Genomic DNA, 17120 nt, shown 5'->3' with positions numbered 1-17120 from the left:
TCACTTGAAATGCAGCCAGAAGACAAGAGGAGAGAGGATGCCTTTAAAATTAGGTATTTGTCTTGCTATTGACAAGAGAATGACCTATTTGTATGTAGTTTGCATTTCTATTGCTTAATTGTTGATAGTGTTTCTACTGGATTGTCAATAACTAAATACTGGTTTTATTATTTCACTACAGTTACCACATACATTCTTTACCTGAAGCAAATAATAATTACTTTTTGGCAATAAAAGCCTAGTTGCAGTATAGACACATAAAATGGATTGAAAGTATGCATTTGCTGGCTATAACCTGACCCAATATTTATAGCAATTGATTCCCCCCGCTCTTTTCGGAGATTAAGCAAAAGTTGTATTGTCAGTGTCTTACCATCAGTGAAAATCTGTATTCTTGCCTCCATTATTTTTATACAGAGAGCAGGTTTTGATGCCATCATGGCTGTCTCCAAAATGAAGCTTTTTTTTAACTTTTTCCCCTAGGAGTGAATATAAACTGTTTACTGGTATAGGAGAAAATAAAATGTGGGGGATGGGTTGGGGTTGGGTTTGACTTAAATTTACTTAATATGATGCAAAATATGTCCTTGATGAGCACAACAGTATTCCTAAATTAATATACATTATATTATTTGAGGAAGAGTTTCTTGATGCACACCAGCTGGATATTTTTTGATTTTCATGTGTGCTGCTGCCTTCTTGGAAAATCTCAAGAATCCATTTGTCAAACAACACATCTATTCTGACATCTGAACACAAATTATGGCATGTTTTGTTTAGAATATTTTAAACGCTGAAATGAAAGACTAATTTCAATAGTCCTATTCTTTATCTTTAATTTCCACCCCGGGTTCTGTTATATTTTTACCTTCCACCTATGACCTTCACTGAATTATACTCTCTGTGAAAATCTGTTAGCCCTTACATTGCATTACTTCCTTCACTGGTGAGCTGTGAAAGTTTGCCCCTGGCTACAGCCTTCCCCCCTCTGCAGGAATGGTTTAATCTGGAGATACTGTGAAAAGTAAAGTCATGGTGTGTTAAAAGGTCAGCATCGTTCCAGATATGTACTGCCTTATGGATATCCCATCATGTCCCTTAACTACGGTGATTTAATATCTTTTTTTCATATATGCTGTTTAAATTTCAATATGAAATACATAGCCAGCACAGAGGTAGTTTAAACTAGATTAACGTTAGAGGCAGCAGGGCTTGAACTGGGGGGCTACAGCTTGGCTTCGGAAGCTTCTGTGAACTGTCACAGCAGAGCCCAGTTCAGGCACAGAGGGAATAGGGGAGCATGCAAGATGCAGCCTCTGGATTGATCTGGCCTGATAACAAATGCCAAGCTTCTGCTTGACCTCTGCTGATTTGGTCATCAGCCAGAGGCATTCTGCTTGCTTCACTGCAGGCTCCGGCTTCTAACTGAGGCAGTTGACCCCTGGGCTCTCCAGGTCCAGATTTGGGGGTAGCCATCCCTTGGTCTTGACAATTACAGTCTTCCAAATACAGCCCTCAGCAGAAATTATTATCATGGTATCTTCCAGCTGAACCCATGCAACAAGAACTACAACAAATTTAATTTGAATTTGGAAGTTTATCCGGAAGGACCTTATTATACTAAATGAGCTCCAGCTATACATGATCTTAGTTGAAACTGAATCCCGTTCTTTCCAGTGATCTCTGGGGGAAGTAACATAAGCATTAGCCGTCTTCAGGCACTAGGATTTAGTATTAAACATGTAAGGAAGCAGCAGTGGGAATATGCTGGTGTAGTGACTAAGAGCCAGTCTATTGAAGCATCATGTATTTGAAACATCATGCACTGAAATGGTTGCTGGACTGTACCACTTCAGACTGCCAGTGAGTGGATTGCATGACTGAATTCATTCTCACGTTCTCTCTCCTATTTAGATCTTTACCCACACATACAACTTGCCTATAAGCATCAGGTGCTTTTAGCCTAGCTATGTCCCTAGCACTCTAGTTTTCTATGTGAGGGATTGTGAGGAGGCTGTGTTAAAATATACAGTTCTTTACTTGCAGTCTGAATTGTCATAATCAGCTCTTTGCATTGACCAAGCATAAGAGGTTGGGCTTTGAACTGGAAAACTCCTGTTCAAATCTTATGTCAGCCATGAAGTCATTAAGCAAGGTTAGGCAAATCATAAATCATTTAGTATTAGTTTCACCCCATCCCATCTGCAATATGGGGGAAATAATACTGGTCTACACTGCACAGCTTTAACAAGGATTACTGAAGACATGTGCATTATACACTTCGAACACCTGAATTCCTGTTGAGAACCAGTATATTATAGTGGCTAGAACAGCTTTTTCCAAACTGATGCCTTCCAGATATTTTAGATTACAATTCCTATCAGCCCCAGCCAGTATGGCCAATGGTTAGGCATGATAGTTGTTGTTCATTCCAGATGTTGTTGAACTACCAGGTTGGGGTAGGCTGGGCTAGAATGTTGGACTTTGACTGGTAAACTGAGGTTCCAGCCTCCATCCTTTAACCTATCTCTAAGGGTTTTATGAGGATGAAAAGGTGGCAGGTATGTTGCCCTAAGCTTGAGTTACTTGGAAACCTAGTTCCCATTGACTATCTTGCCATCATCATAAATACATGGTGTGAATCATAAATACCGGTATAAGGTGAAAAAGTGTTATTGTCTTGGTCTTCATTCAACAATTTATAGGGTGTTTTGTGGATATGTTTCCTCAAATGTCAATTTGTCACAACTTTAGTTATTGTGAACAGTTGACCATAGCTTGACCATGCATTGGTAACTTTGAGGCTTGATTAGTAATGCAATCTATGTGGAGCTGCAACTAGTTTAGAACATAGTGGCTAGGCTGCCAACTGGAGCAACCTTTTGTCAGCACATAACACCTGTGCTCTGCACTGACTTCCAATATGCTATTGGAGATAGACAGGACATACCTAGTTAACCTAAATGAGTTCAAATCTCCAGGGCCTGATGAACTGCATCCCAGAGTATTGAAAGAACTTGCGGATGTACTCTCGGAACCTCTTGCCATCATCTTTGAGAAATTCTGGAGAACGGGAGAGGTGCCAGAGGATTGGAGACGGGCAAACGTCGTCCCGCTCTTTAAAAAGAGTAAAAAAGAAGATCCGGGGAATTACAGGCCGGTCAGTCTGACTTCAATACCGGGAAAGATATTAGAACGGATAATAAAAGAGTCCATTGGCAACTATCTAGATGACAATGCTGTGATTAGTAGGAGCCAGCATGGGTTTGTCAAGAAAAAATCCTGTCAAACTAATCTCATCTCTTTTTTTGATCGGGTCACTAGCCTAGTAGATGGTGGAAATGCTGTAGATGTCATCTATCTAGGTTTCAGCAAAGCGTTTGACAAAGTCCCCCACGACCTTTTGATTAGCAAACTGGTCAAATGTGGACTACATGGAAATACTGTCAGGTGGATTCACAACTGATTGGAAAACCGTACTCAAAGAGTGGTCGTCAGTGGCTCTGCTTCAGACTGGAAGGAGGTTTCGAGTGGAGTGCCACAGGGTTCTGTCCTGGGGCCGATACTCTTCAACATTTTTATCAGTGACTTAGATGAAGGGGTGGAGGGAAGCCTTATGAAGTTTGCGGATGATACGAAACTGGGAGGGATAGCTAACACAATGGAAGACAGGAATAAAATCCAAAGGGACCTGGATAGACTAGAAAATTGGGCTGAAATTAATAAAATGACATTCAATAAAGACAAATGCAGGATTCTGCATTTAGGCCACAAAAACAAAATGCACGGGTACAGGATGGGAAATACCTGGCTTAGCAGTAGTGCGTGTGAGAAGGACCTTGGAATTGTAGTGGATCGCAAGTTGAACATGACCCAGCAGTGTGATGCCGCGGCAAAAAAGGCAAACGCGGTTTTGGGCTGCATAAACAGAGCTATAGTTTCCAGGTCGAGGGAAGTAATAGTCCCACTATATTCTGCATTAGTCAGGCCTCATCTGGAATACTGCGTTCAGTTCTGGGTGCCTCATTTTAAGAAAGATATAGACAAGTTAGAGCGGATTCAGAAGAGGGCGACGAGGATGATAGCCGGTATGGAGAACAAGTCTTATGAGGAAAGGTTGAAGGAACTTGGCATGTTCAGTCTGGTGAAGAGAAGGCTGAGGGGTGACATGATTGCACTCTTTAAGTACCTGAAGGGCTGTCACATAGAGGAGGGTACAGATTTGTTCTCTGCTGCCCCAGAGGGTAGGACTAGGTCTAATGGTTTTAAGTTGCAGGAGCGTAGATTCAGATTGGACATTAGAAGGAACTTCTTGACAGTAAGGGCAGTTCGGCAATGGAACCGACTGCCTAGGGAGATGGTGGGATCCCCTTCGCTGGATGTCTTCAAGCGGAGGCTGGACAGCTATCTGCGGGAGATGCTCTAGCTGTGGATTTCCTGCTGTGAGCAGGGGGTTGGACTCGATGGCCTACAAGGCCCCTTCCAACTCTATGATTCTATGAAAATTCTATGCTGCCGGACCAGGTGAAAGTTTTTAGCATTGGGCCAGAAGCCCTGAATAACTTGGAACAAGGGTACCCAAGAGATTTCCTTACCCTCTATATACCAGTGTGGTCACTGTAGTCTCTAGGCAAGGCACTTCTTGTAATGCCGCATGTCACTGAGGTCTGCTCTGTAGTGACATACAGCAGGACTTTAAGTGTAATGTATGAAAAGAATGGCTGTCCCCCATTGGCCCATGAGTGCAGTCATCTAATATTGTACAGTCATTTAGCAGCAATATCCCGGATGCTGCGTCTTGGAAATAAGTGGCAGTAGCTGCTCTTCCTTATCTCTCAGAGAGGCTTTTATCTTTAAGGAAATTAGTGGAAACAAAGAAGAAAATTGTTTAAAAGCCCTTCAATTACTATAACTTTATGAGGACCCTCCCATGCAGACTCATGCTAGCACAAAATATAATTTATATTTTTTGTGTCTATGCAGTCTGCATATAATCAATCTTGGTTTGATTTATGAAAATAAAATTTGTTCAATTGAACAACTAATTGTTATACATTCAAGATTTACAAAAATACTAGATTTGACTTCTGAATTGACTAATCTTGAGTTTCAACAGCATCACTAATGATTTAGCTTGTTACAGCAGCCTTGTAAAGTAGCTGAGAATAAACTATATTGTAAATAGAGAAACTGAGGCTGAAAGAAATAGTAGCTTGCCTAAGGCCATGTAGTCAGTTCCCAGCACAAGAGAAATTAAACTCAGCAGCCTTCTGATTTATACCTCAGTATCTTTATGGTACACCAACTCCTGACCTGTGGATAGGTAACCCAATTAGAGGTATCAAAAAAGGCATATTTCCTGGCTGTTACTGCTCCGTATGCAGTTAATTTCATCATAAATGAAACCAAACTCCAAAAAATCCCCAAGGACAGTAAAAATGCAATAATCTGTTTAATCTTTCTCTAGTTTGTTCCTAAACTGTGTTTCAAATTGTAATATTTTATTTTATTTTTCCTGGTTTGGTTAATGCTTGACGTTGTGGCAAATGATAATGGTCAAAATCCCTCTTGAATTGCATCTGGGCCACATTATAAGTTTTTTCTGCGAACAGTGTTTGGGGTTTCTAAGGGTTTGGGACTTGTACATCCTTGAGTGCCACTTGAGAAATATAGCATGGGGATGGACAGCCAGCAGCTCTTGTTCACTGTGCATTACAGGTCCCACTGTCATGACCCATGATTGGATTTTAGGATGTGGAGGAAGAGGCTTCTGCAGCAGCAGTCTTAGCAGCCAGTCTGGCTACAGCCATAGAGCAGCCATCTGGTCCAGTGGTGCACATTATCATCTCTCTCTCTCCTCAATCCTACCTTTCCATGTGAAAGTGATGTCCAATGCTGGTATGTGACAGTGTTGATTCCTGGTAACAGCTGAAGCAATGGGTGAGGGCAGGCTGCAGTACTTGGTCTGGAAAGTTAAATACACAGATTGCAAAGGGGATTCTAACACTGGATTAAAATGTAGCTACCAGGAAGCAATGCCAGTTTTTCACTGTGTAAGGGGTTAAAGTAATCAAGCTCTGAGCATCTGCCAACAGCAGCTATCAGCTTTGGTTGAATGCCAATTACGCAGGCACAAAAGTAGGACATCAACTCAAAATACATCTCATTAATTACAGAGTTTCAGGTAACAGTTGTGCCTGATTCATAATAAAAACAAGTATGAGAAGTGAAGGTTCTGATTAGCCTGTATCTTGTGAGCTTTGTCAGATCGTTTATGGAGTGACTAATATCAGCAGTGTTGTCCCAACCACTATCATTCATTAATATATTTAGGATTTGTACTTACCCTATACCAGAATGGGATTAGGTTTTTCCAAACCATGCACATGTTTTGCTCTAAAATTAAGCAGGTCACTGAATCTTTCCTGTTGGTATGAGCCCCCATGGAGTACTCTTGGCAGGACTGGTCTGAGAAGGAGGAGGAGGAAGAGATTTAGGATCCAGGATAGGGGCTCAGTGGTCTGGGAGTGATGGATGAAGACGCCAGGGAGGAGCCAAGTGATCTGCCTGTTGAAAGCTCCTCCCCCGAGGTGTTGGCCAATGCAGATGAAGAGGTTGAGTTGACAGTCCATCCCCTCACCACTCCCTCCAGTGGTTGTTCCACCTCCCAGCTAGCTTCCTGTTGCTGAACTGCCTGCACCACAGTGATGTTAGAGGTGGAGCCATGGGATGATCTGGCCAAGTTGTCTCCGCCTCTGTCTCCATAGACACACCAGAAGCTGTACAGGCAGAACAGAATGGGACCATTAACCAGCCTACTCGTAGGAGTGCCCGTTTGCTTGCCCATTTCTGAGCTAGGAGACAAGTCCCATGCAAGTAGCTGTGCCCACCCCATCCTTCATTAGAGGGACTCAGGGGACATTTCAAGTGTTGTGACAATGTCTTCGCTTGTGTAGCCATACCTAGTAGTATCTTGCAGTGATCTTAACTCTGTGTGAATTGTAATCTGATGTATGCTCCAATCATGTGCTAACCTGTGGATTAAGTTTAGGGCTGAGAGTCCTGGGTCTGGGTCTGCTGGTGGGAGTCAGGACACCTGTTGAAACCAGTAGGATGTAAAATGCTCAATAAGTAATCAAAATTCTCAAATTTAACATATTAAAACATTAAGTATCGAAAGAAGCCCCTTATTTCTGCATTGTAAATTATTTCAGTTGTGCACTGTAATTTATTTTAATTGTATTCTTAATCAGATCTCTCCTAAACTATAATGTAACTTTTTCTCCTCGTCAGATATATAATGTTATAAGAATGTTTATAAAAAGAGCCAGTTAATGAATTCCAGCTTGTGTACTGCCATCTTGTGGCTTTAAAAGTTAGGAGTATTCAATAAACCTTGTTATAATTATTTTCTTGAGAAGAAAATACCCAGTTTCAATTGTTTGTTTTTAATTTGTTGTGATAATTAAAAACAACAACAACCCACAACTTTATACAATAGGCATTAGAAGAAATCACTGTTGAATGATCCAAGGTTAAATCCACCCTAGGCTATTGGGAAATATAATGTCTAAGCTTGTGTGTTTATAATTTTATTATAAAATGATAAGGTCCTGTTTGCCCTGTGCCTGCAGCTGAATAATAAATTGTGTAGCAATTCAAGAACATTAATTAGCATATATTCTATGAGGGTACATAATATATGTTAGATCAGTCTGTGTTTTTCATTTTTAGTGTTCAGTCATAATTGTGTTTTTAGTTTTAAATAGTTCTTTTTGTTTTATATTGCATTTTAATTGATGCATTTGTTTTTGAGCTGCCCAAAGAACTTAATATTACAGGGTGGCTATGTAAGCTCAGCGAATAAAATAAATCAGTCAGTAAATTATATAGCACTTTAACTAGACAGAGTTCTTTACAATCCTTCTATAATTCATCTCTAGTACTATTAACACACATCTCTGTGGAGAGTACAGTGCACAGTGGGAACTCTTGTCCATTCCACCTTATGCCCACACATTGGGCAACATTTTGGAATAAGGTAAACCTACCTCAGTCCAATCTGTGCAATCTGTTTCCTTCAAAATGTGGTAGGGGTAAAAATTATGTCGACTGGGCCTTAGCGTATTGGCCCAGTTCCCATATGCATAGATGTGAGGCCGAACAGGTGGAGCAAAACAGGCACAATTCCCCAGAGGTTTCTGGAGGGCAGTCTTAACCCTCGGGATGGCACCTTCCTCTGGCTGAAGGCAGGCTCTACTTCTGAAGATCTCACCGAAGGGGAGGTGCTCTCCCAGGCCAGCCCTCCCTTACGCTGAGGATGGTCAGGTCTGACTAAGCTCAATAAGAGCTCATTCACTTCTGTTTGTTCTAACCTTCCTTTCTTGCCTCACCTTTTTTTCTCTTCTTCAAACCCTTTTTTGTCTGTTCTTTGTTCTCTTCCCTCCCCCAGAGCCTCAGCCAGAGTGGGCCAGGTCACTATGTGGAGCAGTGAGCAGGTGGAGGCACAGCTGTGCTACAGCCCTGGGCAGGCACAATGGAATACAGAGATGCAAGGGCATGCCTACTCAGCCTAGGAGAGGCACGGCTGCATCCAACAGTGGGTGGCTGCAGCTGCGAGTGCCACATATTTTTACTGCCCAAATGCAAAGTGGTAAGGCCTATCTGTGGCACTGCAAGTGTTTTCAGCCTTCATTGGTTCCCCTCCCCTTAGGGACAGCAGAGACCACGGCAATGGATATCATGCAGACTGGCAGAGCTTCTGGCTCCCAGGTGACCAGCTCATCAGAAGACCAAGGGGGGGTGCGTTTCTACCCACTCTTCCTGGTCAGAAGACAAAGGCATGGAAAAAGCACATGGGGGGGTAAATGAAAGTGGTTTCTCTGCATCTGTCCTTCCTGGGGAGTAGAAATTCCCCATGTTCCTCAGATGGATTAAAGGCATTGTGGTGAGGAAGGTGCAAGGAACCAAGGTCTCAGCAGGCACTTCCAAAGCTCCTGCAACACCCAGTTCCCATAAAGGGACAGGAAAAAGGACTGGGACAGACAAACATAAAGAGAAGAGAAAGCAAGCCAGCAAGACCCCCCCCATAAGAAATGTAGGCATGCTAAGTCACCATCTCCCCACACTCTCCGTCTCTTCATTCACCTTCTCCCCAATCCAGTCATCTTCGCCCCAGTTGCCCCCATCCACAGGAGGTACAAGGCACACGTGTAGGGTTTTCGGCCATGCCTACGAAACGGGCTGTTGCAACATGCACTCCAATGGGGAGAAAATGCAAACACAGCAGAAAGGTGATGGCTGTTTTAGGTTTGATCTCTGACTCAGAATGCTCCCTCTGCTCAGAGGAGAGGGAAGAGGGAGGAACTGGACCCCCCCCCCAGGAGAGACTTCTTCAGTCTGAATTCTTCTAATAGCCAAAGCCAGAAGGATCTTGGAGCTACCAGAGAAGAGGGTTCAGGATGTGGAAGATGCAACTGCCTCTACTTCCAGAGGCACCAAGACAACTTTTCCTGAAGATCAATAGAGGGCAGCTACTCTCCGTTTCCCTGACTCTTTTCAGGACCTGTGGAAGGCAGAGTGGGCTGCTCGTAACAAGCACAAGCTCACTCACAAACTGGTCAACAAACACTGTTACTTCACAAAGTGAGTGATGGAGCAACAGAAGACCCCTACAGTGGATCCTCTTGTGGCGGCATTGTCTTCCTCACCACCATCCCACCATAAAGGAGGGGTAGAGATGCCTGTGACAAATGTGTGGAGGTGGTGTGGCATAGGGACTATGGAGCAGAGGTAGCGGCATTCAGAGCCTCAAATAGTGACCTCAGTCATGGCTCGCCAATAAAGATGTTCTGAAGAAAGTGAGGGATGGTCTAATAAAGCTCACCATCACAGTTACCTTTCAGGCAGGTGCAGCATGAGACACCATGCAATTTAATACCAAGGCAATGGTAGGTAGCACAGTGCCTGCACAATTGGGACCTTGATTTGGGTTCTCAATATTGTCTGGCCAGCTACCTCTTTGGGCGGGGACAAGCTGTTCGGAGAGCCACTGGAAAAGATTCTGATTGAGACACAGGAGAAACGGACACTCCTGGGAGCAGAGAAGGACGGACCTAAGCAGAGGCAGTCCTTTAAGCCCTACCAGAGGCAAAGTTCTTCAGGGAGCTATAAGCCATGTTGATCTGATAGGTCAGGGGTAACCTCCTCCTCATGAACACAACTGTCATCTTCTTACTCTTTTAACTCCCAAGTTTCAGAAGAGACCAAACAAAGGACAGTCAGAATAATGCCAGAGCCCAGCTGCTCTGGGAGTCATAGTGGGCACACTCAGACACTCTCCATACGAATAAACAGGGATCACAACAGACAAGTGGGTTCACAAAATGGTTTCCTCAGACTACTCCTTGGAGTTCTCCAGGTAGCCAAAAAAGCCATTTATAGGTACGCCACAATCCAAGAAACCAGACAAACATTGAGCATTCTGCAAAGCCATCAGTCATCTTTTGGTCATCTGAGCAGTTGAACCACTCGCAGCCCAGGAACAGAGGTGTGGGGTGTACTCAATTTTCTCCATTTTATTCCTTGTTCCAAAGAACAACAGGGTCATCCAGGCCATCCTCAACCCTATGTGGCTGAACAGGAGGGTGGCCTACAAGTGATTCAGGTTAGAGACATTCAAATTTATCTTGGAGGCCATTGCTTGGGACAACTGGACGGCTTCCATAGACTTGTTGTACATCTGTCTGCATATTCCAACCAACAGGAGACACAGGAAGTTTCTTCACTTCTGTTACAGGCATCGGCATAAAGGGCTCCTTTTTGGTCTCACCTCCACCCCAAGGGTTTTCACCAAGGTCCTGGTGGCATTGCTTGTTCACCTTAGGACCCTGGGGGTGTGGGTGCACCCATACCTCAATGACATCCTTGTGAGGAGCAATGCAGGTTGGATGTGGAGACCACCTTATTGTGTCCGCGGAACCATGGGTTTCTCATGAACGTGGGGAATAGTGTTGTTGACCCCACACAGGACATTACACATCTGGAAGTGTGAATGAACTCAAATCAGTTTTGAATGAGCCTTCTGAAAGGGGACTAAATAGACAAGATTCAGGCTTTGGCAAAGAAGGTGGCAAACTCGGAAGCCATGAACCTGATGGAACTAGCCAAACTACAGGGGATGTTGGTCTCTTTTCAAGACTTGGTGTATTGGGTGTGTTTCCACTAGCACCTATTTCTTCAGTTATTGCTCCTTTTTCAGGAACAGGTTGCATTTGTTTGTTTGTCTGTTTGTTTGTTTGGTTTATATCCTGCCCTTCCTCCCAGCAGAAACCCAGAGCAGCAAACAAAAGCATTAAAACACATCAAAACATGATAAAACAGACCTTAAAATACACCAAAACAAAACAACTTTAAAATCATTTTAAAAGCTTTAAAAACATATTTAATAAAGGGTTTAAAAAACATTGCTTTTTAAAAAAAAAATTAAAAAGCAATTTCAACACAGACGCAGACTGGGATAGGTCTCAACTTAAAAGGCTTGTTGAAAGAGGAAAGTCTTCAAAAGGCACCAAAAAGATAACAGAGATGGAGCCTGCCTAATGTTTAAAAAGGTAAAAGTGTCCCCGCACTTGTAGTGCGAGTCGTTTCTGACTCTTAGGGTGACGTCTTGCGACGTTTACTAGGCAGACCGTATATCTGGCGTGGGATTGCCAGTTCCTTCCCCGGCCTTTCTTTACCCCCCAGCATATTCCGGGTACTCATTTTACCGACCACAGATGGATGGAAGGCTGAGTGGACCTCGACCCCTTTTACTGGAGATTCGACTTCCTCCTTCCGTTGGAATCGAACTCTGGCCGTGAGCAGAGCTTTCGGCTGCGTTACCGCCGCTTACAACTCTGCGCCACGGAGGATCTCCACAGGGATTCCACAGGATAGGTGCCACCACACTAAAGGTCTGTTGCCTATGTTGTGCAGAATGGATCTCCTGATAAGATGGTATCTGCAGGAGACCCTCACCTGCAGAGCGCAGTGATCGACTGGGTATATAAGGGGTAAGGCGGTCTTTCAGGTATCCTGGTCCCAAGGTGTATAAGGCTTTGTACACCAAAACTAGAACCTTGAACTTGGCCCGGTAGCACATGGGCAGCCAGTGCAATTCTTTCAGCAGCGGGGTGACAGGTTGGTGATACCCTGCCCCAGTGAGTAGTTTCACTGTTGCATTTTGCACCAGTTGCATCTTCCAGACCAACCTCAAGGACAGCCCCACATAGTGTGCATTACAGTAATCCAGCCTGGAGGTTACCAGTGTGTGAACAACAGTGGCCAGGCTATCTTGGTCCAGAAATGGCCACAGCTGTCTTACCAGCCGAAGCTGGTAAAAGGCACTCCTAGCCACGGAGGTCACCTGGACCTCTAGCAACAAAGATGGAGCCAGGAGCACCCCCAGATTACAGACCTGCTCTTTCAAAGGGAGTATGACCCCATCCAAAGCAGGCAACTGACCAATTATCCGAACTCAGGAACCACCAACCCACGGTGTCTCTGTCTTGCTAGGAGTCAGGCTCAGTTTATTGACACTCATCCAGCCCACCACCGAGTCCAGGCAGCGGTCAAGGGCTTGCACAGCCTCTCCCGTTTCAGATGTTATGCAGAAATAAAGGTGGGTATCATCCACATGCTGCTGACACATCGCTCCAAAGCTCCTTATGACTGCTCCCAAGAGCTTCATATAGATGTTAAACAGCATGGGGGACAAGATGGTACCCTTCGACACCCCACAGCACAACTGCCAGGGGGCCAAAAGACAATCACCCAATGCTATTCTCTGAGAGTGATCCAGGAGATAGGATTGGAACCACTGTAAAACAGTGCCTCCAATACCCATCTCACCAAGTCGGTCCAGAAGGATACTATGGTCAATGGTATCAAAAGCCGCTGAGAGATCAAATAAGAATAAAGGGGTCGCACTGCCCCTGTCCTTCTCCTGATAAAGGTCATCCATCAGGGCGACCAAAGCCGATTCAGTCCCATAACCAGCCCTGAACCCAGACTGGGATGGGTCAAGACAATCTGTTTCATCCAAGAGTACTTGCAACTGCTGCGCCACAACCCTCTCATTCATCTTCCCTAAAAAGGGGGTATTTGTAACCCGTCGGTAGTTGTCACAAACCAATGGGTCCAGGGTGGGCTTTTTCAGGAGTGGTCGGATCACTGCCTCTTTCAAGGCGGTTGGAACCACTCCCTCCCAGGGGGCATGGTGAAGATCGAACAGGAGGGAGTTCCAGAGAGTGGGGGCCACCACTGAAAATGCCCTCTCTCTAGTCCCCACCAACCTAGCTGTTTTCGTTGGTGGGACTGAGAGAAGGCCCTGCGTGGCTGATCTAGTCGGGCGGCTTAATTGGTGGTACTGGAGGTGCTCCTTCAGGTAAACTGGGCCGAGACTGTATAGGGATTTAAAGGTTAACACCAACACCTTGAATTGGGCCCGGAAAACAACTAGAAGCCAATGTAGATGAAATAACACCGGCGTGATGTGATCGCGGCGGCGGCTGTTTGTAAGCAACCGAGCCGCCGCATTCTGTACCAGTTGAAGTTTCCGGACCATTTTCAGGGGTAACCCCACGTAGAGCGCATTGCAGTAGTCTAAGCGAGAGGAGACCAGAGCATGTATCACCCATGGGAGCAGATGGGCTGGAAGGTAGGGTTGTAGCCTTCGTATCAGATGTAATTGATACCAAGCTGCCCGGCTCACAGCTGAAATCTGAGCCTCCATGGACAGCTGGGAGTCAAGAATGACCCCAAGGCTACGGACCTGGTCTTTCAGAGACAAACTTACCCCATTGAACACCAGGTCTATATCTCCCAATCTTCCCTTGTCACCCACTAGCAACACTTCGGTTTTGTCGGGGTTTAGCTTCAGCCTATTCCTTCCCATCCATTCACTTATGGAGTCCAGGCACTTGGACATGGTATCCACAGCCAACTCTGGTGAGGATTTAAACGAGAGATAGAGCTGAGTGTCATCCGCATATTGGTGACACTGCAGCCCAAATCTCCTGATGATGGCCCCCAGCGGCTTTACATAGATGTAGAATAGCATGGGGGAGAGGATAGAACCCTGTGGTACTCCACAGTTCAGAGGCCAAGGGTCTATTTAGTCCTCTTTCAAAAAGGGGCATGTCGAAGATCGAACGGGAGAGAATTCCAAAGAGTGGGGGCCGCCACCGAAGAAGCCCTCTCTCTAGTCCCCACCAACCTAGCTACTTTTGTTGGTGGGATTGAGAGAAGGCCCTGCATGGCGGATCTTGTCGGGCAGCATAGTTGGTGACGCTGGAGGTGCTCCTTCAGATAAACCGGGCCGAAACCATATAGGGATTTAAAGGTTAACACCAACACCTTGAATTGGGCCCGGAAAACAACTAGAAGCCAATGTAGATGAAATAACACCGGCGTGATGTGATCGCGGCGGCGGCTGTTTGTAAGCAACCGAGCCGCCGCATTCTGTACCAGTTGAAGTTTCCGGACCATTTTCAGGGGTAACCCCACGTAGAGCGCATTGCAGTAGTCTAAGCGAGAGGAGACCAGAGCATGTATCACCCATGGGAGCAGATGGGCTGGAAGGTAGGGTTGTAGCCTTCGTATCAGATGTAATTGATACCAAGCTGCCCGGCTCACAGCTGAAATCTGAGCCTCCATGGACAGCTGGGAGTCAAGAATGACCCCAAGGCTACGGACCTGGTCTTTCAGAGACAAACTTACCCCATTGAACACCAGGTCTATATCTCCCAATCTTCCCTTGTCACCCACTAGCAACACTTCGGTTTTGTCGGGGTTTAGCTTCAGCCTATTCCTTCCCATCCATTCACTTATGGAGTCCAGGCACTTGGACATGGTATCCACAGCCAACTCTGGTGAGGATTTAAACGAGAGATAGAGCTGAGTGTCATCCGCATATTGGTGACACTGCAGCCCAAATCTCCTGATGATGGCCCCCAGCGGCTTTACATAGATGTAGAATAGCATGGGGGAGAGGATAGAACCCTGTGGTACTCCACAGTTCAGAGGCCAAGGGTCTATTTAGTCCTCTTTCAAAAAGGGGCATGTCGAAGATCGAACGGGAGAGAATTCCAAAGAGTGGGGGCCGCCACCGAAGAAGCCCTCTCTCTAGTCCCCACCAACCTAGCTACTTTTGTTGGTGGGATTGAGAGAAGGCCCTGCATGGCGGATCTTGTCGGGCAGCATAGTTGGTGACGCTGGAGGTGCTCCTTCAGATAAACCGGGCCGAAACCATATAGGGATTTAAAGGTTAACACCAACACCTTGAATTGGGCCCGGAAAACTACTGGAAGCCAGTGTAGATTAAATAATACTGGTGTAATATGATCACGGCGACGGCTGTTTGTGAGTAAATGAGCCGCCGCATTCTGTACCAGTTGAAGTTTCCGGACCGTTTTCAGGGGTAACCCCACGTAGAGCGCATTGCAGTAGTCTAATCGAGAGGTGACCAGGGCATGTACTACCAGTGGGAGCTGATGAACAGGGAGGTAGGGTTGCAGCCTGCATATGAGGTGTAGTTGGTACCAGGCTGCCCGGCTTGCTGCCGAAATCTGAGCCTCCATGGACAGCTTGGAATCAAGAACAACCCCCAAGCTGCGGACCTGATCCTTCAGGGGTAAACTAACCCCATTAAGCTTCAGGTCAACAACACCCAACCTTCCCCTGTCACCCACAAGTAGCACCTCGGTCTTATCAGGATTGAGCTTCAGCCTGTTCCTTCCCATCCACCCACTCACGGATTCCAGGCACTTGGACAAGGTCTCCACAGCCAACTGCGGTGAGGATTTAAAAGAGAGGTAGAGCTGCGTGTCATCAGCATATTGGTGACACCGCAGCCCAAAACTCCTGATGATAGCTCCCAACGGTTTTATATAGATGTTAAATAGCATGGGAGAGAGGATAGAACCCTGTGGCACTCCACAAGTGAGGGGCCAAGGGTCTGAAACCTCATCCCCCAATGCTACCTGTTGATGCCTGTCAGAGAGAAAGGAACGGAACCACTGTAAAACAGTGCCTCCTATTCCCAGTCCTTCCAGGTGATCTAACAGGATACCGTGGTCAACGGTATCAAAAGCCGCTGAGAGATCCAGGAGGACAGGAAAGGTGAATTCTCCCCTGTCTAATGCCCTCCTCATATCATCCACCAGAGCGACCAAGGCTGTTTCAGTACCATGTCCAGTCCTGAAACCCGATTGGTATGGATCCAAATAATCCGTTTCATCCAAGTGTGCTGACAACTGGCTAGCCACCACTCGCTCAATGATCTTGCCCAAAAATGGCAAATTCGAAATGGGGCAAAAGTTGTTCAAGACTTGGGGATCCAAGGAGGACTTTTTTAGAATGGGTTTTATAATTGCCTCCTTGAGGGCCGGTGGCAGTACACCCTCCTTCAAGGATGCATTTACCATCGCCCTGGATGGAAGGTTCTGCAGAGTAATACACATGTGACTATCTGTATGCAATCCCACCCTGGTATTTTCTACTCTGTTACATCCCAAGGGTTAGGACTTCCCTCTAGGAACCTCTGGGGAAAAACAGAAATTCTTACTGTGAATGTCTATTCCCAGGGGTTCCTGGAAGGCAGGACCCTGCCTCTTCATTGTGGACCATTTGGCCATTCATGGGTTAGTGGTTTCTGTCAGTGCCTTACTTATGGGGAAGTAGTTAGGTTCTCCTGGGGATTTCCTGCCATATTCTTGCTTGTTTTGCTAATAAATGTTCTTCTTGTTATTTGTTAGTCTGTTCTCTTGGATATTTTTTGTTTTTTCCCCCAAAGATAGATCTCTGTTGATTGTGTTGGGTCTGGTTTTTCTGCTATGTCAATGGAGTCTTTGTGGGGTTGAGGTATTGTCCTTGCTCTGCTATCCAGTCTGGAGTGCAGGGGTGGGCTCTCCACCTGAGTGAGTCCTTCAAAAGTAGACCCTGACTACAAGGGTTAGGACTGCCCTACAGGAACCCCTGGGAATATAAATTCACAGTAAGAATTTGTTTTTTTTTTCCAAAATTTGAATTACAGGAGGGCCAAAGGGAACCTATTCCACATAGTTACTGTCTATAGGAGG

The 17120-nt window shown here is 45.5% G+C and overlaps 1 protein-coding gene across 16 annotated transcripts in view; it reads left to right on the top strand.

Annotated features, from left to right (window-relative positions):
• Positions 1 to 17120, top strand: part of LINGO2 (leucine rich repeat and Ig domain containing 2) — a 982977-nt gene that overhangs the window by 510834 nt on the left and 455023 nt on the right. Inside the window, exon 1 of one of the 16 annotated variants that reach the window (XM_061631658.1) lies at positions 34 to 53. The exons of the other annotated variants lie outside the window; for them this stretch is intronic. The gene's annotated coding sequence lies outside the window, so the exon portion shown is untranslated. Of the gene's footprint in view, positions 1 to 33; positions 54 to 17120 lie in introns of those variants that run through there. 16 annotated transcript variants of the gene reach the window in all.

The sequence above is a fragment of the Rhineura floridana genome, chromosome 1 (genome assembly GCF_030035675.1).
Source record: "Rhineura floridana isolate rRhiFlo1 chromosome 1, rRhiFlo1.hap2, whole genome shotgun sequence".
In the NCBI taxonomy this organism is placed as follows: Eukaryota; Metazoa; Chordata; class Lepidosauria; order Squamata; family Rhineuridae; genus Rhineura; species Rhineura floridana.
The sequence above is the reverse complement of the archived record's forward strand: the minus strand, read 5'-3'. Positions and strand labels throughout refer to the sequence as shown.